The sequence below is a fragment of the Octopus bimaculoides genome, chromosome 5 (genome assembly GCF_046866305.1).
Source record: "Octopus bimaculoides isolate indiv1 chromosome 5, ASM4686630v1, whole genome shotgun sequence".
NCBI lineage: Eukaryota > Metazoa > Mollusca > Cephalopoda > Octopoda > Octopodidae > Octopus > Octopus bimaculoides.
The window spans coordinates 90,425,990-90,445,844 of NC_142932.1; the positions used below are offsets into that span (position 1 = coordinate 90,425,990).

Consider the following 19,855-nt stretch of genomic DNA (forward strand, 5'->3'; position numbering starts at 1 on the left):
AACTATTTTTATGGATGTTCACACAGGTCGTTCGCTCATCTGTTCGCTTGTCTATTTATATTGAATTTCTCGATCGTAACTAACATGTAAAGTTAGTCTGGTTTGGAAAGGGCTTTGACATTTTCAGACTTATAAAACTTCTTGTGCAAACAAAACTTTGTAGTATAGATTTTTCGAGAATATCTGCTCGGGGTGAGGAGAAACCAGACGAGAATATTCTTTATCTATAAATGAAGTTTGTTATATACATATGCATGAATATTTTATTGCATGAACGAATTCGTGCATACGCTAAACTCGGAGTAGCTACGAGTCATCGTTTCGACTGAATAAACAAACGCATCAATATTCAGTGAGTAATTTCGGTGTAGTTCTAGATACGGGTTAGATATTATACAATTCAAAATTAAAACACACAATTATAATTATGTGTGTGCGTGTGTGTGTATGTGTGTGTGGTTGCATGAATACATGCATACATACATACATACATACATACATACATACATACATACATACATAATTATCGACCATACATACTCAGTGTATGTGGTCTGTTTGTTCGCTGGTAGGCTGCAGGTAAGACTCCCTCAAAGTGCCAGATGTTAAGACATCCGAAAGTCATAACCAGGTGGAACGGCTCACCCAAAATCCCATTCAAGAGCGATGGATATCGATATTTCGCCATTTTTGTTACGTATAAACATCCCATACCTGAATTGATACGGAGGCAAATTGAATTGTGTACAAATTGTGTAAAAAACATTTACTGGTATGTATAAGAACATATTCAAATACGAATTAGAAGGAGCGCTAGTGTGTTAAACATTATCGACCACGCATACTCAATGTCTGATCCTTGCTTGTTCGTCGGTAGGTTGCGGTGTAGCGCAACACCACCTCAAAGCGCAGGTGTTAAAACTCGACTCAAATCGAATTCAGGAGCGATGGATATCAATATTTCGTCATTTTTATGGCTTATCAACAAGATGTACATCAGTTCTACTCAAAGTGGTGGTCCGCGGACTGGTGCCGGTCCGTGAGCCATCAGCTGCCGGTACGCGGCGAGTTTCCTGAAAAGAAAGAAACGTTATAAAATGCTCATAAAATGCTTATAAAATGCTTGTGTAATATTGTATCATTTGTTTACAAAATAAATATAAGATAAAAACATTGTCAACTTTTATTATATTCATTATATATATTGTTTCTGATATAAATTAATATTAATAAGAAATATTACCGGTCCCTGGCACATTGGAAAAAAAATGCCGGTACGCCACATCAGATAATTTGAGAAGCACTAACGTATATGAATCAGTGGCGAATTGAAAGGCCAGTCTATGAATTGTCTCGAGTTGTGTAATGACTCTTCCAAGACGCAGCAAGATAAGAGAGCTACTAATGGTTTTTTGCCATAGACACTGAGATTAAGCACATTTGTATAACGCACTTTGTATCTCTAAGCAATTTTCAGTAATGTATATATGTTTTTGCTCAAGAAATCAAAACACCACCTGGTCCAAGAATTGAAACCACGATCTCACGCTCGTGAGTGCAACACCCTAACCACTAGGCCAGTTGTCGGCGAACCGGGTAAATTACTCCAAGTGGGGTAAAAATGAAATTCTTGGGGATTATGAGGACTTAGAAGTATGTAAAATTGTATAAAAACGTGTTCCTTATTACGAAAGAAATTTTTCTTGTGACAGAAACTGTTCTTGCTGCTTTTTGAAATAACCTGCCTTTGAAAACAAGGATTTCCCACTCTAATGAACATAAAAGCAAAGCAGAGAAATCGATTGGACTCCAATGACTGTATCGAAATTGCTCTGGCATCAAAATGTTCCAATTTTGATGTAATTGTAATAAAACTGAGAGAGCATCATTTCTCCAAAACCTGAAATTAAAAAGTTTCCAGAAAATTCCTTTTGTTTCATAATGAGGATATTAATTTATCTTATCACATTTTATACTTGTTATATTGGGTTGTCCGGAAAGTTCGTGCCGATTTTTAAAGGAAAGAAAAAGATCAATAAATACTTGCCATTACATTTTTAATCAACCAAATATGAACCCTTTTGTTGCACAATTCGTCTTCATCTTTCCTTTAACTTGAAAATATCCTCTTCCCAGAATTGAGGTCGTTTCGTGGCAAATAAGTCGAAAGGTAAGCTACTATAAATCGGCACGAACTTTTCGGACAACCCAATATTTATAATTGTATTCTCCATATAAATAGATTCAATAAACCTTTTGAATTCAAAGAATCTATGATTTTTTTCCTTTCAAATCAAGGGGGTAATGCCTGCATAAATGAATATATTTCGGGGTAATTGGTTAGAAGATGTTCCCCGACCCCTGTACTAAGTCCATATATAATATCACACACACACACACAAATACTTATGCATATGTACATTCATGTGAAGGCGTGTGGCCTAGTAGTTAGGCTGTTGCACTCACGATCGCTAGATCATGGGTTCGATTCCCTGACTGGGCAGCGCGTTGTGTTCTTGACCAAACCACTTCATTTCATGTTGCTCCAACCCCACTTTCGATCAGAGGGGATTGTTGGCCTGCTCGCTTAGCCAGCAGGGTGGCGCCATTTGATGATAAAAACAAAGCAAAAGCGCATTGTGGCCAGCGATGTGTAACAATATCTATTAGCTTAGTCAGTCACGTGGCCACATACATACATACATCCATACGACGAGTCTCTACACAGTTTCTGTTAACTAAATTCACTTCGCACGGATTAGTCAGCCCATGGCTGTAGATAAAGATACTTGACCAAGGTGCCAGGCAGTGGGATTGAACCCCATATCACGTGGCCACAAAGAGAGCTTCTTAAAACACACAACCATACCTGCGCCTAAAAACATAAAAGAATGTGGTCCTGAGTAGCTGAGAGAAATGGCGGAATGGTCACGGTCAGACTATCTTCAATCTGAAATCTGCTCAATCAGCGATTATCTTGGCTTAGGAACAGCAATAACTGAACCGAGAGTCACAATACTACTAAAGTTGTATTAAATTGTAAAAGTGTCAACTATTTATTCGGTACACACACACACACACACACACACACACACACACACACACACACACACACACACACACACACACACGCATACACAAACACACACATATCCGAGTTGGTGAGTGCGTGTAGGCATGTGTAGGTATATCTGAGGAAGAGAGAGAGAGAGGGGGAGAGAGGGGGGAGAGAGGGGGAGAGAGAGAGGGGGAGAGAGAGAGGGGGAAAGAGAGAGGGGAGAGAGAGAGAGGGGGAGAGAGAGAGGGGGAGAGAGAGAGGGAGAGAGAGAGGGAGAGAGAGAGAGAGAGGGGAGAGAGAGAGAGGGGAGAGAGAGAGAGGGAGAGAGAGAGAGAGAGAGAGAGAGAGAGAAAGAGAGAGTAGGTGAGACCCAGGTAGATATGTATGTGTGTGCATATGTATATATATCTGTATATCTAAGAGATAGATAGATAGAGAAAGTGATAGGCAGAGTGTATGCAGTTTGGAAGCTTGTGTGTGTGTGTGTATGTGTATGTTTGTGCATGTGTGTGTGTTTGTCTATGTGTGTACGTATATAAATCCAAAAAAGAAAGCGAATAAGAAAACGAAAGCGGGAGTGTGCGTACGTGTGTATGCGCGCGCGCGCGTATGTGTGTGTGTAGATAGAGTTAGATAAAAGTTATGTCTTTATGCATGTATGTTTGTTTGTATGTATGTATGTTTGCATGTATGTATGTTTGCATGCATGTATGTACGTACGTATGTATGTATGTATGTATGTATGTTTGTGCATGTGAATATATGTATGTCTAAGTGAGAAACAAACACCGAGAGAGAAAGCGAAAACCAGAGGCTTGAGATTTGTGTGTGCGTATGTGTGTGTGTGAGTGTGTGCGTGTGTGTGTGTGTGTGTGTGTGTGCGGGCGTGTGTGTATGTGTCTATGTGCATCCACAATCAGCCACATTGCAGTTTTCGGTCAGTCTTCTGGTCAATGGAGGTCAAGTTATGATAGGACCAATAGCCAAAGAATAGAACATTATGTGTCATACGCGTCCTGCACACCAACATATTGCAGAACGAGGAAGAGAGAGAGAGAGAGAGGGAGACAGAGAGAAAAAGAAAGAGAGACAGAGAGAAGGTATATGTTGGGGGATAGGGTGAGGTTAGTTATAAGAGTGTTCGCCATGTGTAAGTCATGATGGGCGATGGCTAATACTCTGACCTTAGATCGGGAAACCTGCATGTAATAGTCTTAACGTTACAGCCATAGCTGCAACATTCTGAAGACACTAACAAAATTCTTTTCTGACACGTTTGATCGTAATTTACATAGATATATAATACACGGAACGAATTTATGTACCTATATGACTCGTCCTCTCCCTCACTATATATCTATGTGTATATGTGTGTGTGTATGTGTGTGTGTGTGTGTGCGCGGGCGTGGGTGTTTGGGTGGTGGTGGTGGTAAGGAAGTTGCTTCATAACCACATGGCTCTGGGTTCACTTCCCACGGCGTGGTACTTTGGACAAGTGTCTTCTATAACCTCGGGTCGACTAAAACTATATCTATCTATCTATCTATCTATCTATCTATCTATCTATCTATCTATATATATATATATATATATATATAAAAGACAAAATAGAGTGAAAAAACTAGAGATACCACCACGCTGGAAATAGCAGTCAAAACTTGACTCTAAAATCACAATAAATGTTCATATAGCACTACTTGATAAAATCGGTATTCAAATATCGATCTTATCCTTATTTATATAAATTTATATATTTATTTCGTCATTATATTCACTGCCGTGATATTTCTGACCATATCGCACGAGGTGTTTTTAGGCGGGCAATTTAAACTGGTCGTGTGCATTCGTGCACATATATATATGTATGTATACGTTCGTATACGTTCGTATATGTAAGTATATTGTATGTTGTATGTAAATATATTTGTATTTATGTGCTTTTCTGAGTATATTCCACTGATGAGGCAAAGCATTTCTTATGCAGAGCCAGAAGTCCGGGGTCTGGAATTATCCAGTAATTTTTGCTCGTTTATTTTTTTTTCTTCGTCTTCTCTCCTGGTGCTATATGAACATATAATGTGGTTTTAGAGTCAAGTTTTGACTGCTATTTCCAGCGTGGGGGTATCTCTTAGATACCCTAAATTATAATTTTAATATATCTATCTATCTATATATATGTATAGTCAATTCAACGAACAAACAATTAAAAACATGCAATTAAAAAAAAACGAATGATAAACGAAAAGAGAAATGTTAGCGCGCCGGGTGAAATGCTTAGCGGATAATTCGTCAGTCTTTATGTTCTGAGTTCAAATTCCACGGAGGTCGACTTTGCCTTTCATCCTTTCAGGGTCGATAAATTAAGTACCAGTTGTGTACTGAGGTCGTTTTAATCGACTGGACCCCCTCCTCGAAAATTTCGGGCCTTGTAACTAGAGCAGAAAAGAAAATGTATTAATTCTCGGCTATTTGGCTAAGATGAAAGTGTAGTATCTGCTCTTATCAACTTAATATATGATACGGTCCTTATTTGTGGCCATCGTTATCAAAGTTATTCTTAGAACGAAGCGAAGAGTTAGGGGCTTTTCCACGGACAAAAGAGATCTCATACTTGGCTTGTTACTTTGGAAACAGGCATGAATGTGTTAGCCGCTTACGATTGGTTAAAATTACCAAAAATTTGCAAACTTAAAAGCTCATAACTCCTTATTTATTGATTTATTGCCAAAATGAATTTCAAAGCAGTGACTAGCATATATAACCATATCATTACATCGAATATGAAATTAATTCGAACAGAAATTGAAGAGATTAAAGATTGGCAGCCAAACAGAAAAGGTCCGTGAACTCCTCTAAAGGCACTTGAATGACCAGGCACTGATGCTAAATTGGGCGATGGGTTCGGTCTACCATCCCCATAGTATAGCAAATATACTAAACTCTCTAGAATACTGTTACGAAACCGAAATAACGTTATTGACCACGTGACTGATTGAAGCACGCTGCACTTTTTTTTATGCGCCTTTGCTGTGAGGTGGACGATTTGAACTGGTGAGGGAACGTGTGATATCAGTTGGTAACGTAAACAAGCGTTCAGTGTGAAGTCGGCAACGAAGAGAGTCGGTGTAAAGATGGTCATGTGACGAGTCGACGTGACGCCATGCAATGAAGAACCACGTTAAACAAGACATCCAGCCGGGTACGACTAATTCTTCCTCTCTAAGCAAGTTGGCTTGCTGAGCTGGCCTGCAGTTTCCCAGCTGCTGATTTGGTTGTTGGAGCCGTGTTCGTGTCAGGAGGCCGCATATTGCAACAATACAAAACACTGAATCATAATTACAGAATGTAAACGGTGGAGTTTAAATTAAATATTAATTTCAAATTTTGGCACAAGGCCAGTGATTTCAGTGGTGGTGGTGTCAAGTCAATTACATCGACACCAGTGTTCAACTGGTACTTATTTTATCGACGCCGAAGGGGATGAAAGGCAAAGTCAACCTCGGCGGAATTTGAACTCTGAACGTAAAGAAAGACAAATGCCACTAAGCATACACAGACACACAGACACACAGACACACAGACACACACACACACACACACACACACACACACACACACACATACACACACAAACACACACCATTTAATCATAGATCATAGGCGTAAAAGTGGCTGTGTACTACGTAGCTTGCTTACCAGCCACATGGTTCCAGGCTCAGTCCCATTGTGCGGCACCCTGGACAAGTGTCTTCTACTGTAGCCTCGGGGTGACCAAAGCCTTGTGAGTGGATTTGGTAGACGGAAACTGAAAGAAGCACATCGTGTGTGTATATATATATATATATATATATATATATGTATATATATATATATATATATATATATATATATATATATATATATATATATATATGTATGTATGCGTATATATTTGTGTGTCTGTGTTTCTCCCCCCAACATCGCTTGGCAACTGATGCTGGTGTGTTCACGTACTCGTAACTTAGAACCGATGGAATAAATATTAGGCTTACAAAGAATAAGTCCTGGGGTTTATTTGCTCGACTGCGGCCATGCTGGAACAGTCATTTGACTGCTCCAGCTTGGCCGCAGTCAAATGACTGAAACAAGTAAAAGACTAAAAAGAATATAAGAATATACTTTTCTTTCCTTCTTTATTATGACGTAACAATAAAATGGGAAAAAAATTTTTTCCTTCAATTCTGAACTGTTCTCGATAACACACAAGTATACCTAACACGGACACACAACACACGCATGCTCGCACACGTACACGCGCATAACGAACGCTGGAACATCGAAGGGTAAATGAAAATATCCTCATATAGTAAAATTTTAAAGATTTTGAATTTATTTCTTTTCTGCTACGCATAAAAGAAATGTATGTATGTACGTACGCGTGAACGTACGTTAGTATATATAAGTATATGTGTGTGTGTGTGTGTCATACCGGCCATGATGAAATACCACAAGGTATAGAAAATACGTATTCGCCTTTATATATTTAATCCTTTGTATTGAACACTCAATATTTCATCTATTCAATAAGACATATTCCATATATTCAATAAGACATTCAATACTTTATTTCATCGTACCATCCATTTTTATATTATATATTGTATATTCCATATTCTATATCCCACTTTAATTTTACAAGAATATAAATAAAACATAAAAAAACAGACAGAGTTGGAACTCTTTTAAACAAAATAATATATATATATATATATATATATATATATATATATATATATATATATATATGTCATCCTTTAAGGTCCATATATATATGTATATGTATATCGTTTCCAACCGCTGTGTTATTATTGTTTTCATAATTTTTTTTATCATGAAGAGTGTCACGAATTCAACACCCTCTAACATGAAAATGGAAAGAATAAATAACAACTCTCAAAGCAGAAGCGCCGTCAAGTGTATAACAGAGTGTATAGTTTTCAAAGATATTTATTTTTTAAGACAGTCCCTTCATTACTACAGATGTCAACTCAAAATTCAAACGTGTCTGAAAAACATTACCAATTTCGTGATTCTCTATATGCTTCCAACAAGCTCATAGTTTTCAAAATTACCGTGGAATTTCCAAGGGTACTACCAGTCGATACAAACAAACAAACAAGCAGACAATATTTTCGCATACATATATGAAATTCACTGAAAAGATTGCGCAAATGTTATTGAAATGAAAACACGCACACTAAAATGTTAAACGTATAAATACAAGCAAAAATACAAAAAGTTTATAATCTATATCAAAGAGTTTCTGCAGGCAATTCATGACCAAGTAATCTCCACAAAGTAGCTTACTCTTTTACTTGTTTCAGTTATTTGACTGTGGCCATGCTGGAGCACCGCCTTTAGTCGAACAAATCGACCTGCGATTTATTCTTTGTAAGCCTAGTGGTTATTCTATCGGTCTCTTTTGCCGCACCGCTAAGTTACGGGGACCTAAACACACCAGCATCGGTTGTCAAGCAATGCTGGGGGGAAAACACAGACATACAAACACGCGCGCGCGCACCCCCCACATATATACACGACGGGCTATTCTAATTATTCGTTACCTCCGCCTTAGCGAAGGCGGAGGTATTGTTTTCAGTCGCATTTGTTTGCTTGTCCTTGGACAAGATATCTCAAGAACCGCTGGATAGATTCGGATGAAACTTTCAGGGATGTTTGACCTCGTAACTGAAACGAACTGACTAGATTTTGGGATCGATTTGGTATCAGACAAGGATTCTGGATTATTTTTCCTGTATTTTTTTTTAACATAATTTTTGAGAGCGGTCAGGTTCATTTTTAGTATTCTCGTTTGTGAGAGCAGTCGAGTTTATTTTAAATATTCTCATTTTAAAAATCATCTCCGGCTAATCGTTGAGAGGACGTTGGTGTTGTCTTGGCGGAGGTTTGCGCTCTCTGAGTATTCTTATTTGGAATTGTATCAAGAATTGTTAAAATGTTAAGGCGGCGAGCTGACAGAAACGTTAGCACGCCGGGCAAAATGCTTAGAGGAATTTCGCCTGTCTTTACGTTCTGAGTTCAAATCCTGCCGAGGTCGACTTTGCCTTTTCATCCTTTCGCGGTCGATAAATTAAATACCAGTTGCGTACTGGGGTCGATTTAATCGACTGGTTCCCTCTCCCAAAATTCTTGGGCCTTGTGCCTAGCGTAAAGAATTGTTAAAATATTTTGTATAGTATAGAAATATAACCAGTTTATTGCACATGCATTTTAATAATACAAGCTTTGTGTGGACCCCTAAGGGCCGTACGGATCTCGGTTGAAGACCACTGAGTAAAGAACAATGGAGTAGAGTAATGAAGGAAATATTCTGTTGACCAGTGGGAGTACTTTCAGAAGATGGACAATGGCGTTGCTGCAGCAGAGATGCTGCAGTTGCCGTTGGTAGTAATTGTGGAAATTACAATAGTGAAGTAGTTGGAGTAGTGCTGGTGGTAGTATAGATGGTGGTGACAGCAGCAGCAGCAGCGGGTGTTGTGGTGGTTGTGATGTCCAGTAAATGGTTGTAGCAGTGGAAGTTGTGATGATTATGAAGTCGTTGTTATTAGTATGATCAATGTAAGCTGTCCGGGAATCATGTCCGGGAATCCTTTTGCGTGGGAAAGGTGGGAGAATAGCAGAGCCAGCAGCATCAGCATCATCGTAATCGGGTGTGGTAGTGGTAGTGGTAGTAGTAATTGCATGGGGAAAATGGGGAAAATGGGAGTGACAGTAGTAGTAGTAGTAGTTGTCGTCGTCGTTGTAGTAGTAGTAATACTACTAGTAGTAGTCGTCGCCATTGTTGTAGTAACTGTAATTGTAGCAGTAACAGTTGCAGTAGCAATTGCATGGGAAAGGTGAGAGAATGGTTGTAGTAGTAGTAGTAGTAGTAGTAGTGGTAGTAGTAGTAGTAGTAGTAGTAGTAGTGGTAGTAGTAGTAGTGGTAGTAGTAGTAGTAGCAGCAGCAGCAGCAGTAGTAGTACTAGCAGCAGTAGTAGTAGTGGTGGTAGTAGTAGTGGTAGTAGTAGTAGTAGTAGTAGTAGTAGTAGTAGTAGTAGTAGTAGTAGTAGTAGTAGTGGCAGCAGTAGTATTAGTAGTAGTAGTGGCAGTAGCAGCAGTAGTAGTACTAGCAGCAGTAGTAGTAGTGGTAGTGGCAGCAGCACTAGCAGTAATAGTAGTAGTAGTAGTAGCAGTAGTGGTAATGGCAGCAGCAGCACTAGTAGCAGAAGTAGTAGTAGTAGTACTAGGAGCAGCAGCAGTAGCAGTTGTAGTAGTAGTAGTAGTAGTATTGGTGCTGTGTGTGGAGTGCTGATCTTGGTAGTAAAAGTTGCTGGTAAAAAAAAATGGAGGGCGTATTTGGATAGTGTGACTGAGAAAGGTGTGTATGTATGTATGTGTGTGTGTGTGTGTGTGTGTGTGTGTGTGTGTGCGTGTGTGCGCGCGTACGAGTGTATGTTCGTGTGAGTGTTTTTGTGTACGTGAGTGTGTAAGCGGGTGTGTGTATGGGTGCAAGGAGGAGGTAGGAAAAAGGATTTAGGTCGATCATATATATATCGCGCTAAGTGATTAAGGCTGAGTTGTGTGTAGAATCAAGGATTATGGCTGAAATAGAATAGATAAATCATAGAAGGAAAACCCACACGCCACACCCCTTATACGGAGAAAGAGAAGGGAGAGAGAGAAAGAGAGTGGGACAATGTTAAAGTGAGGAAAAAAGAATGAAAGGTGCAACTTCTCTTATATAGTGACAAAGAGGGAGGGTGAGAAAAACAGGTGAGAAGAGAGAAAGGGAGGTAGAGAGAAAGGGAGAGGAATAGAGGAAGAGGGAGATGGAGGTAAAGAGAAAGAAGAAGGAAGAGAGTGAAAGAGAAAGAAAAAGTGTGGTAATGCTAAGGTGAAGAAGGAAGTGCAAGAGAACGTTGTAATATGGATACGGTAAAAAGGGCTGAATATAGAATATTATAAAGGAGAGAAAGAAAGAGAGAGTGACAGAGAGAGAGAGAGAGAGAGAGAGAGAGAGAGAGAGAGAGAAAAAGAGAGAGAGAGAGAGGGAGAAAAGTTTGTGTTTGGGAGAGCTGGGAGAGAATGAAAAAAGGGAAGAATAAAGGAAAACCCCCCATCAATGATAAAATAATAATAGAATAACTCGTAAATTTCAAAGGAAGATATATGACTTAAAGAATATAAATGTGATTGTAGATTTATAAAGACACAGTCAGGGTTAAGATAAGAGCTATGGATGAAACGCTTTCCAAAGATAAATACTGCGTCTTTTTTGTACACCAAAGACTAGGCTGTTCGACACACCATTCCTTATTTAAGACGTTAAAGTTTAATCTGAAGGACATTGAGCTGCTAATTCTTGTAGGTTGGTTAACATACTGCATTAAGGACTGTGTCAGGAACTCCGTTAGGTGTCGCGTTAAGGTCTGTTGGCTCATGGTTGATATTGGCAACTTTCTAACTTCCTACATATAAGATGGTGGAGAAGAGAAAACAAACTGCTCTGAATAATAAGTGAAACGAATAATCGTTAATACTTACTTAGGTCTCTCATGAACCTTAGGAGTCATAATGTCGGAACTTAACCCGGTCTCAATGGTATATAAGTGATTAAGACTATATTCATAAAGATAAGGGAAAAAAATTAATTTTAGCGGAATTTAATGGTAGAGGAGGAATGAAAAGATAACTGTTGTAGGCAGGTTTTTGGGTCTCTGTGATTTTGGACATATAGCAAGGTAGAAACCAGGTAAAAGCAGTACTTACCCTCTACGTTGAAAGTTGGACATGTGGACTGACATCACTCCGTAAAAAAAGACATTTTCACAAAACTGTGATAAATGAAAAATAGAAGTAGTTTTACAGTTCGGTCAACAGGAAACAATTGATAAAAAATTCATAAAGTGTACTGCCATTAATGTGTACATTCATTTTTAAGACGTTCCAGCAGATGTAAACGTGAATATGATATTTGTTGTTGCGCTTCACTATCACAGAACAACTTCTCTCTTCAGACATAATGCGGTAACAACTCAAGATTTAGTGACATAGCAGACTCTGTGACACCGGTGTGACATCTCTTCACTCAGAGACTTCGCCCAAAATATTGATTGTAAACAAGAACGGTCGCTCTCATTTATAGAAATCAGTATACAAAAATATTTGCTGATGTGTGCTAATGTCTACCAAACTGACAATAAATTATTGGGAGCGTGCAAAGCTACAAGAATCAAAAAGTGATATGTATATTTGTTGACAACACGTTCCAGCAGATTTGGAAATGATTGTGCGATTGGACTTAGTCTTCGGAAAGTAATTCCTTTTACATAATGTGTATTAATAACACAAATGGTTCAGTACTGTATGGGACTGTGAGACATTGGTGTTTCGGTATGACTGTGTCTCTTCATTGAAATGAATAAGTTGTCAACACACATGTCTAAGGGAGAAGTTGTTCTCGGAAGACTAAAACCAACAATGAAATACAGATGCACGTTCAAATCTACCGAAACTTCTTTAGAGGCCTAAATATAGACGTCATTGCTTTGAATCACGCTGATTTGCCCGCTCACAATAATTTAATACTTTTAAACCTACTCATCTTACGGAGACTTTCTGAAATTATTGACAACTTTCATAATGTCTTATAGTCAACGTATCACCATCTATCAACTTGTATGAACTTTCTCAAATTGTCTGAACTTCCGTTCCACTTGGTTTACAATACCAATCTAAGGCGTTTTATATTTATTAAGGCTAATCAGAACTATCTTAGCCATCATAGCTACCATTGTTCGCATGTACACACTCATACATACATTTACAAGCCTACATATACTTACCATACACCATACACACACATGCGTATACACACACATGCGTATACACACACACATGTGTATACACACACATGATACACATACATTTATATTCATATATACTTATTTCAAAACACACACACACACACACACACACACACACACACACACACACACACACACACATATATATATATATATATATATATATATATATATATATAATTATATATATGAATACCCACACATACTTATATAGCGAAATTATTAATGTAGAAACAGAGTGCCTTGAAATGTAATTACGCTAATTTTTTATGCAAATACACTATAGAGTTTTAACTTGTGATGGGATATGTTTAGTAGTTTAGGATTTCAGCTTTTATTTACAGAAATATAAATTTATTCTTTTGTATAAAGATAACTACAAATGAGATAGTATTTTTAAATCTACATTGCTCCAACTAAACGGTTCGGCAAAAGTAGGTAGCATCAGTACCAGACTTAAAAATTGTTTTGAGGCCGATTTGTTCGCCTAAACCCCCACATGTCTACAGAGTAATGCCTGAAATAAATAAAATATAATAGATATTATTTTCTGCCTGCAATTGCTAAACGAGTAAATATAATCCGATATTTTAAAGGCGGCAATGCTCGCTATTTCTTATTTCTTTCAGAAGGCATAACTCGTCCTTGGTTAACCTTAGTAAAAATATACGCAATAGAGCAGTGTCGTTAACGAAGTGGAAAGAAAGTTCATACAGTTCAAGAAAGTTCATACATTTTGATAGATCGTGCTACGTCCAGAACATGACACTGTGAAAGTTATCAATAAAGCCTACACAAGTTGAGAAAGTTTAAAAGTCTTTTTCAGATGGAAAAGTTCAGTAGCAAAGTTCAGTGACGTAAGAAAGCTGCCAATAAGAAAGTTCGATTGTTTCCTTTCTTACTGATAAGAGTAATATATATATATATATATATATATATATATATATATATATATATATATATATAGCATCTTGTAGTTGGCGTATTTGAGTTGTTGCTGACGTTAGTCTTGACAACCAGGCCTCGGCTTGGTTTTTCACTGTTGTATCAGCTTATAACTTTTCTACTGTTTGATTAACTTGGGACACTTTTTCTGGTCCAGATCTTATTAAGCTTATCCATGGACGTTCTTGCCATGATTAGCCATCTCCTAATTTCTTTCTTAGATGTGTTCTTCGATGTGGCTTCATCAGAGATCTGGTCGCCAAGATAGTTGTACAATTCAACATGTTCGAGCTTCTCACCGTCCAGTTTCACGTTAACATTGCCTTTTCCTTTTCCTATCATCATGACTAGTGCGAGTGCTCATATGGCCAATAAGCATTCATGGTTGCGAAACATGTACTTTGACCAGTTTGAAGAGAGCATAATCAATACGTTTGAAATGTGGGTGTCTAGGAGAATGTTACGAGCCTCTTACAAGGATCATCGGACACATGTATGAGTGTTACAAGTAGATGAAAGACGACGACAACTGAACAATGTGGAGAAACAAAATCTCATCTGTTATGGCCATATTCGAAGAAGCAGAGGTCTGAAATACATTATCATGGAAGTAGTAGTAGTGGGTAATAAGCCTAAAGGCAGGCAAAAAGCGCAATGGATGGACGGTATCAAGAGCCGGTTGGGCAAGAATGGTAAGGCAACTGGAGAATTCGCGCTTCATAGGGGAGACTTCTGTTGTAGTGTCATCAATGCGCTGCAGGCGTATGATACATGACGACGACGAAGACGACTGTTTGATGCTAAATGATGTAAAAATCTTTTTACTGAGTTTTTGTTGGTCACAAATAGATGGTCTTGTTTACATAATAATCTTAGTTACATTTAAGGTGACGTCATAAATGTTGACTCATCATAGTAAAAGCGTGACGAAATATTCTCCAACTTCGATGTTTTTTTTCTTTTCTGTCTGAACTGCTTCTTTCTTGGTTACTATTTCTTGACGTTAAATGTACGTGGCAACGATATCTGTGATGTAAATTGTGAATCAAATAAATACAGGAATTTGAGCTTGATTCTTAAACGCAATATAATCGTTACATAGTCTATTCCAGGAGTACAGGCTTAAGTCAGCAATGCTTGTAAACACACAAATCAAATGCACACATAATCTAGAGAAGAGGAATACGAATAAAAAAGGAGGAAACTGAGTACCCCTTTTCTACCCGGTAATAGTAAAGACATTTATTTACATTTTCCATTATATAAATCATTTAATTTTTTCATGAATGATATTGTGATTTCTTCGGTTTGTGCGCTGTCCACTTCACCATGGGTAATTTTATTACTCATTCCATCTAAACCGTCAGTCACTAGCTTTGAAATTCTCGATACTCATTTGCCTGCTAGATTGGCAGCAGTACTTTGAGCGTCTGCACTTCAGACGCTGTTGCTATAGGATCGTTGATAGATAACTTCTTTGTCACAACCTCATCAAGATTTGTAACTCTTGTAACTCTCATATGCTTCAATACACGAAAAGCTGATGTTTTAGAGTTTGTAACGGCGTTATATTTCTAAAAGAAATACAATATATTTGTCCTTAGCTTTGCTTTCCAACATCATACTTTTCACAAACTCTTGCTTCCAGCCTCAAACTTCTTTATAAGTTCAAGTCGCTGGTTTGTAGATTGGGTCATATGCTTCATCGCTTGGTTATTACTCCTTGAAACCTAGATGAAAATAAAAAAACTGATAGACACCTAATAAGTGAAGACTCAACGAAAATTGCTGGGCAAAGCAAGTTGTATTGCGTTTTTTTTATCACAGCGTACACTGTGCTACCAAAGTGAACCGATTAGTTCGGTACAAGGGTTCCTCAAAATTGTAAGCTATTTCGATTTGACTTCATCTTTGTTTCTGAGTATGTATTATTAGATTGCAAACAAATTGCAGACAGATTATCTCATGATACTGCAAAAATAGAATTATTATACAGAAATCAGCTTCATTTATAAATTTGCAACGAATTTATACATACAATTTCTCAACACGGAAACAGCGTTTATGAGAGGAGGTGTTGAAGCGAATAAGAAATAATAAGTTTTACATAAGTTTCAGACTGAATATTGATAGAAAGAAGCAGGAAAAAAGGTGGGAGAATGAATTTGAATAGAAGGCGAATTACGTGGAGTACTAGGAAGAAAGTGTATACTTCTTAGAGGAATTTAAAAGGGAATAATAAACAGAAAGTGTTCTGAGGAAATATCACTCGATCACTGCTCCCATATTTTTCGTTATTCCGTTAATATTTTATGAAGAGGAGACAGAAAAATTAGTTCTCCATTATGTCGCATGATCATGTCATAGAATTTATGATGGCATTATCATCTTTGATCAATGAGCAGCATTTCTACATTACCGATTTGAGTGACATTCTGCTGCTATATCTAGTTGGCTGGTCAGCCACATAAAGACTCCATCATATAGCTGTTGTTTAGCCACAGGTCAACCTGGATTCAACAGACTTAAAATGAAAGGCATTCCAACCGTAACCATCTCGTTATTCATGTGTACATCGAATTAAGTAACCCAAAGTGTTCTTTCTTTATTCAAGTCAGTTAAAGATGATTTGAGAGAGAATTTACAGCTGTTTCTAGCAGGTCTAGCGGCCTCGTAGAGGCTCTCATTGTCTTGGTAAGTAATAAATCGTTTTTATCGTTGTTGTTTAGGCCCAGATCAGATTTGATCGAACAATCTTATGCTTAAAAGTATTCCCTATTTGACCTTACCATTTAGTTTATGCATCTAGTTTTATATAATCTTATGAGTGACATTAGGCTGCTATTTCTAACTCAACAAACAACCACATAGAAGCTCCCGTTTTGGATGGGCCGGAGATGTGACGTCATTATTTACAGAAGGCGACAAAATCAATGTCAACATTTAACAACTTATTCCATGTGTCTTAATAAAAGTGTGTAATGTCCTGTGAATAACACTGTGTCGGATGTGTGTGTGTGTGTTGTGTGTGTGTGTGTGTGTGTAAGTGCGTGCACGCGTGCGCACATGGGTTTATATATCTCTGTGTTCGCGAAAATGTGTGAATATATGCGCGTTTAGATTGATGTACATGTATAAGTACGTGCATAGCGTGTGTGTGTGAGTGTGTATCTCTGTGTATGTGCGTTTGTGTGTCTGTGTGCGCATTATCTACGTACGTATATGCATGTATAGCTTGAATATAGTTTTGTATATGGAGCTTGTTTAAGATATGCATGTATAAAATAATTTTAAGAGTGTCTATATATTTTGGTGCAAAATGCTCCAGAGAATATGGTAATAATATATAAGAATGTGCAAAAGATATATGTATATATATATATATATATATATATATATATATATATATATATATATATATATATATATATATATATATATATTTATATGCAAGTGTAGGTTTCTAAATGAATATTTATGTATACATGAAAAAGATGTCACAAACGAAACAAACTAGAGAATGAAATATATACACATACTTACACACAACATACGCATATACACACACGCAGAGACAAACACGCGTGTATATGAAGGCTGACGTTGGGTGGGGGGAATGAAAAAGAAGGGAAACAGATATATAAGGACTGTGGTTTAGAGCACATGGAGGTGCGAGGGTGATAGAAAAAGGAAATTTCCAGGCAGTAAAGGTTTTATTTGTGTTAGGGTCATTTGATTATTATTAGCAGGCGCATGATTTCGTGTGACTTTGGAATTCTGTTTTCCTACATAACCTCCACTCCACTCTTACACATCGATCTGTCTTCATTGACACCTTTAATTTCCATCCCTATTCCTCGAGTCATCAGCTGATTACCAGCCAATTTAAGGGCCACGGGACATTAGGAATATTCGAATAATGAACTCAGTGCTAAAGGTGTGACAGCTCTCATGATAAAGCCGGGGTTTCGCAATGACAAATGACAGAAAAATTTAGCCTAGAATTCGCAGAAATCAACTTTTAAGGCGTATATCCTTCAGTGTCTTGGTCAGTTTCGATAACAAATAATTACTGCATATCCAATTACCATTTCTGTGATGCCACTGTGACAGAGCGAAGGAAGAAAGTAGAATTCATACGACCTCCTGCGATCTTTGGTCGAATGGGTAATGTCCACTAGCGTCCGGCATTACACAGCAGTATCCTAACAGTGTCCAGCAATACACAGCAGTGTCCAGCAGTATCAAACTATTCTGAGTAAAGTATTATGCTGCCTGGCTGACAAATAATCTAATTCTTAGCCATCCAACTTACAAAATTACAAAATTCGATAACAGTCATTTGACTAAGAAGACTCGCTTCTTGATTTCCGAAAATGACAAGTTATTCAAAAAAGATGTATCTTCAAATTCCCTGTCTAAATAGGCGTCTGTTTGGTTGCAAAGTCCAGGGCAGAAGTAACGAAGTAGCCGACAACAACCGAAGAAACTGAACACTGTTTTCTCACGAATTGTTTGAAAATTGACACGAACTTATTGCTTGAAATATTATACGAAGATTGATCTCTTGATCTCTGCTATAACACAGCGACTTTGACGAATTATAGTTATTTTCTATTTTCTTACAAAATCACTGCGTGGTTACTTGATTTGTTAATAACTGCAGCAGGCAAGTACTTTATTCTACTGACCTAACAAAAGAGAACATCTTAGACAACGGAATGTAAATTCCATTATTATTATTATTTTTTTGTTAAACATCATAAAATTTTGATTCGAATGTCTCTGATCATAAGCCTACATGATAAGAATTGACTTGGGTCTAAACAGCAACAAACCACAACAAAACAAAAATTTACTGGCTAGAGTTATATAAATTTAGATTTCAAGTAATACATTCAAATGTATATAATACACATACACACACACACACACACACACACACACACACACACACACAACAACAACAACAACAACAACAACAACAACAACAACAACAACAACGACGACGACGACGACAACGACGAGGATGATGATGATGATGATGATGATGATGATGATGATGATGATGATGATGATGATGATGATGATAATAATAATAATACGATAATTAACTTAACAACCAAGTATCAAAGCTTATATTGTGCGGAAAGAGACCTTGTGAGGCCTCTGACGTCAGGCTGCTGTCCGCTCTCACAGAATCTACCAGAACAAACAAAACCGAACGTTCTGAGAAGTAAAACAAATATAAACGCACAGAGTGCAGCCTTTATGGTAGTAAAATATATATATATACTGTGTGTATTCACACACACACACACACACACGTGTGTGTGTGTGTGTGTATGTGTATGTATATGTATAGGTTTGTATGTCTTTGTGAATAGTGAATCATTAAGCGCCCCCCATATAATCGTCACTCACTGACATGTGGCTATTCGCTCATTGCAGTGATACTAACGGATAAGCGATTATAGCAAGTCAGGTTGACATGATAGGTTCTTTATTTATTCTGAGGACCGGAGAGAAAAAGAGTTACCCGCATTTTCTAGGACGTATAAGTGACCGAGATCGCAACATTGGTCTTGAAAGGGCTACCGGTCTGTCGCAGGATTGATTACTCATTTACGACTCTCCAGAAATGCTTAGCGGCAAAATGCTTAGCGGCATTTCATCCATCTTAATGTTCTGAGTTCAAATTCCGACGAGGTCGACTTCGAACCCAGTGATCAACTGGTACTTATTTTATCGACCCCGAAATTATCTTGCGGTTTTCCCCTCCAAAGCATTTCGGCTGGCAGGCTAACGCTTCTGCCAGCTCACCGCTTTATAATAAAATGTAATATTATGTAATGAAAATAAGGCAACGAGCTGACAGAATCGTTGGCACACCGGGCAAAATAATTAGAAGCATTTCATCCGTCTTTATGTTCTGAGCTAAAATTCC

At 37.7% G+C, this 19,855-nt stretch overlaps 3 long non-coding RNA genes and 1 pseudogene across 4 annotated transcripts in view; 2 read left to right on the forward strand and 2 right to left on the reverse strand.

Annotated features, from left to right (window-relative positions):
- Window positions 1–735: 735 nt before the first annotated feature.
- Window positions 736–7,171, reverse strand: LOC128247909 (uncharacterized). The gene is made up of 3 exons (XR_016241946.1): window positions 7,090–7,171; window positions 6,755–6,863; window positions 736–1,073 (listed from the first exon to the last, which is right to left on the reverse strand). It is a non-coding gene; the product is annotated as an uncharacterized LOC128247909 (long non-coding RNA).
- Window positions 5,512–5,667, forward strand: LOC128247933 (U2 spliceosomal RNA; annotated as a pseudogene).
- An 855-nt stretch (window positions 7,172–8,026) lies between the features above and the next one.
- On the reverse strand, window positions 8,027–13,075 carry LOC149135637 (uncharacterized). The gene is made up of 2 exons (XR_016241947.1): window positions 11,867–13,075; window positions 8,027–9,260 (listed from the first exon to the last, which is right to left on the reverse strand). It is a non-coding gene; the product is annotated as an uncharacterized LOC149135637 (long non-coding RNA).
- A 1,414-nt stretch (window positions 13,076–14,489) lies between these two features.
- The window catches only part of LOC128247910 (uncharacterized), a 15,495-nt gene continuing 10,129 nt past the window's right edge, over window positions 14,490–19,855 (forward strand). For both annotated transcript variants that reach the window (XR_008264250.2, XR_008264252.2), the window contains exon 1: window positions 14,490–15,134. This is a non-coding gene — a long non-coding RNA (uncharacterized LOC128247910). The remainder of the gene's footprint in view (window positions 15,135–19,855) is intronic.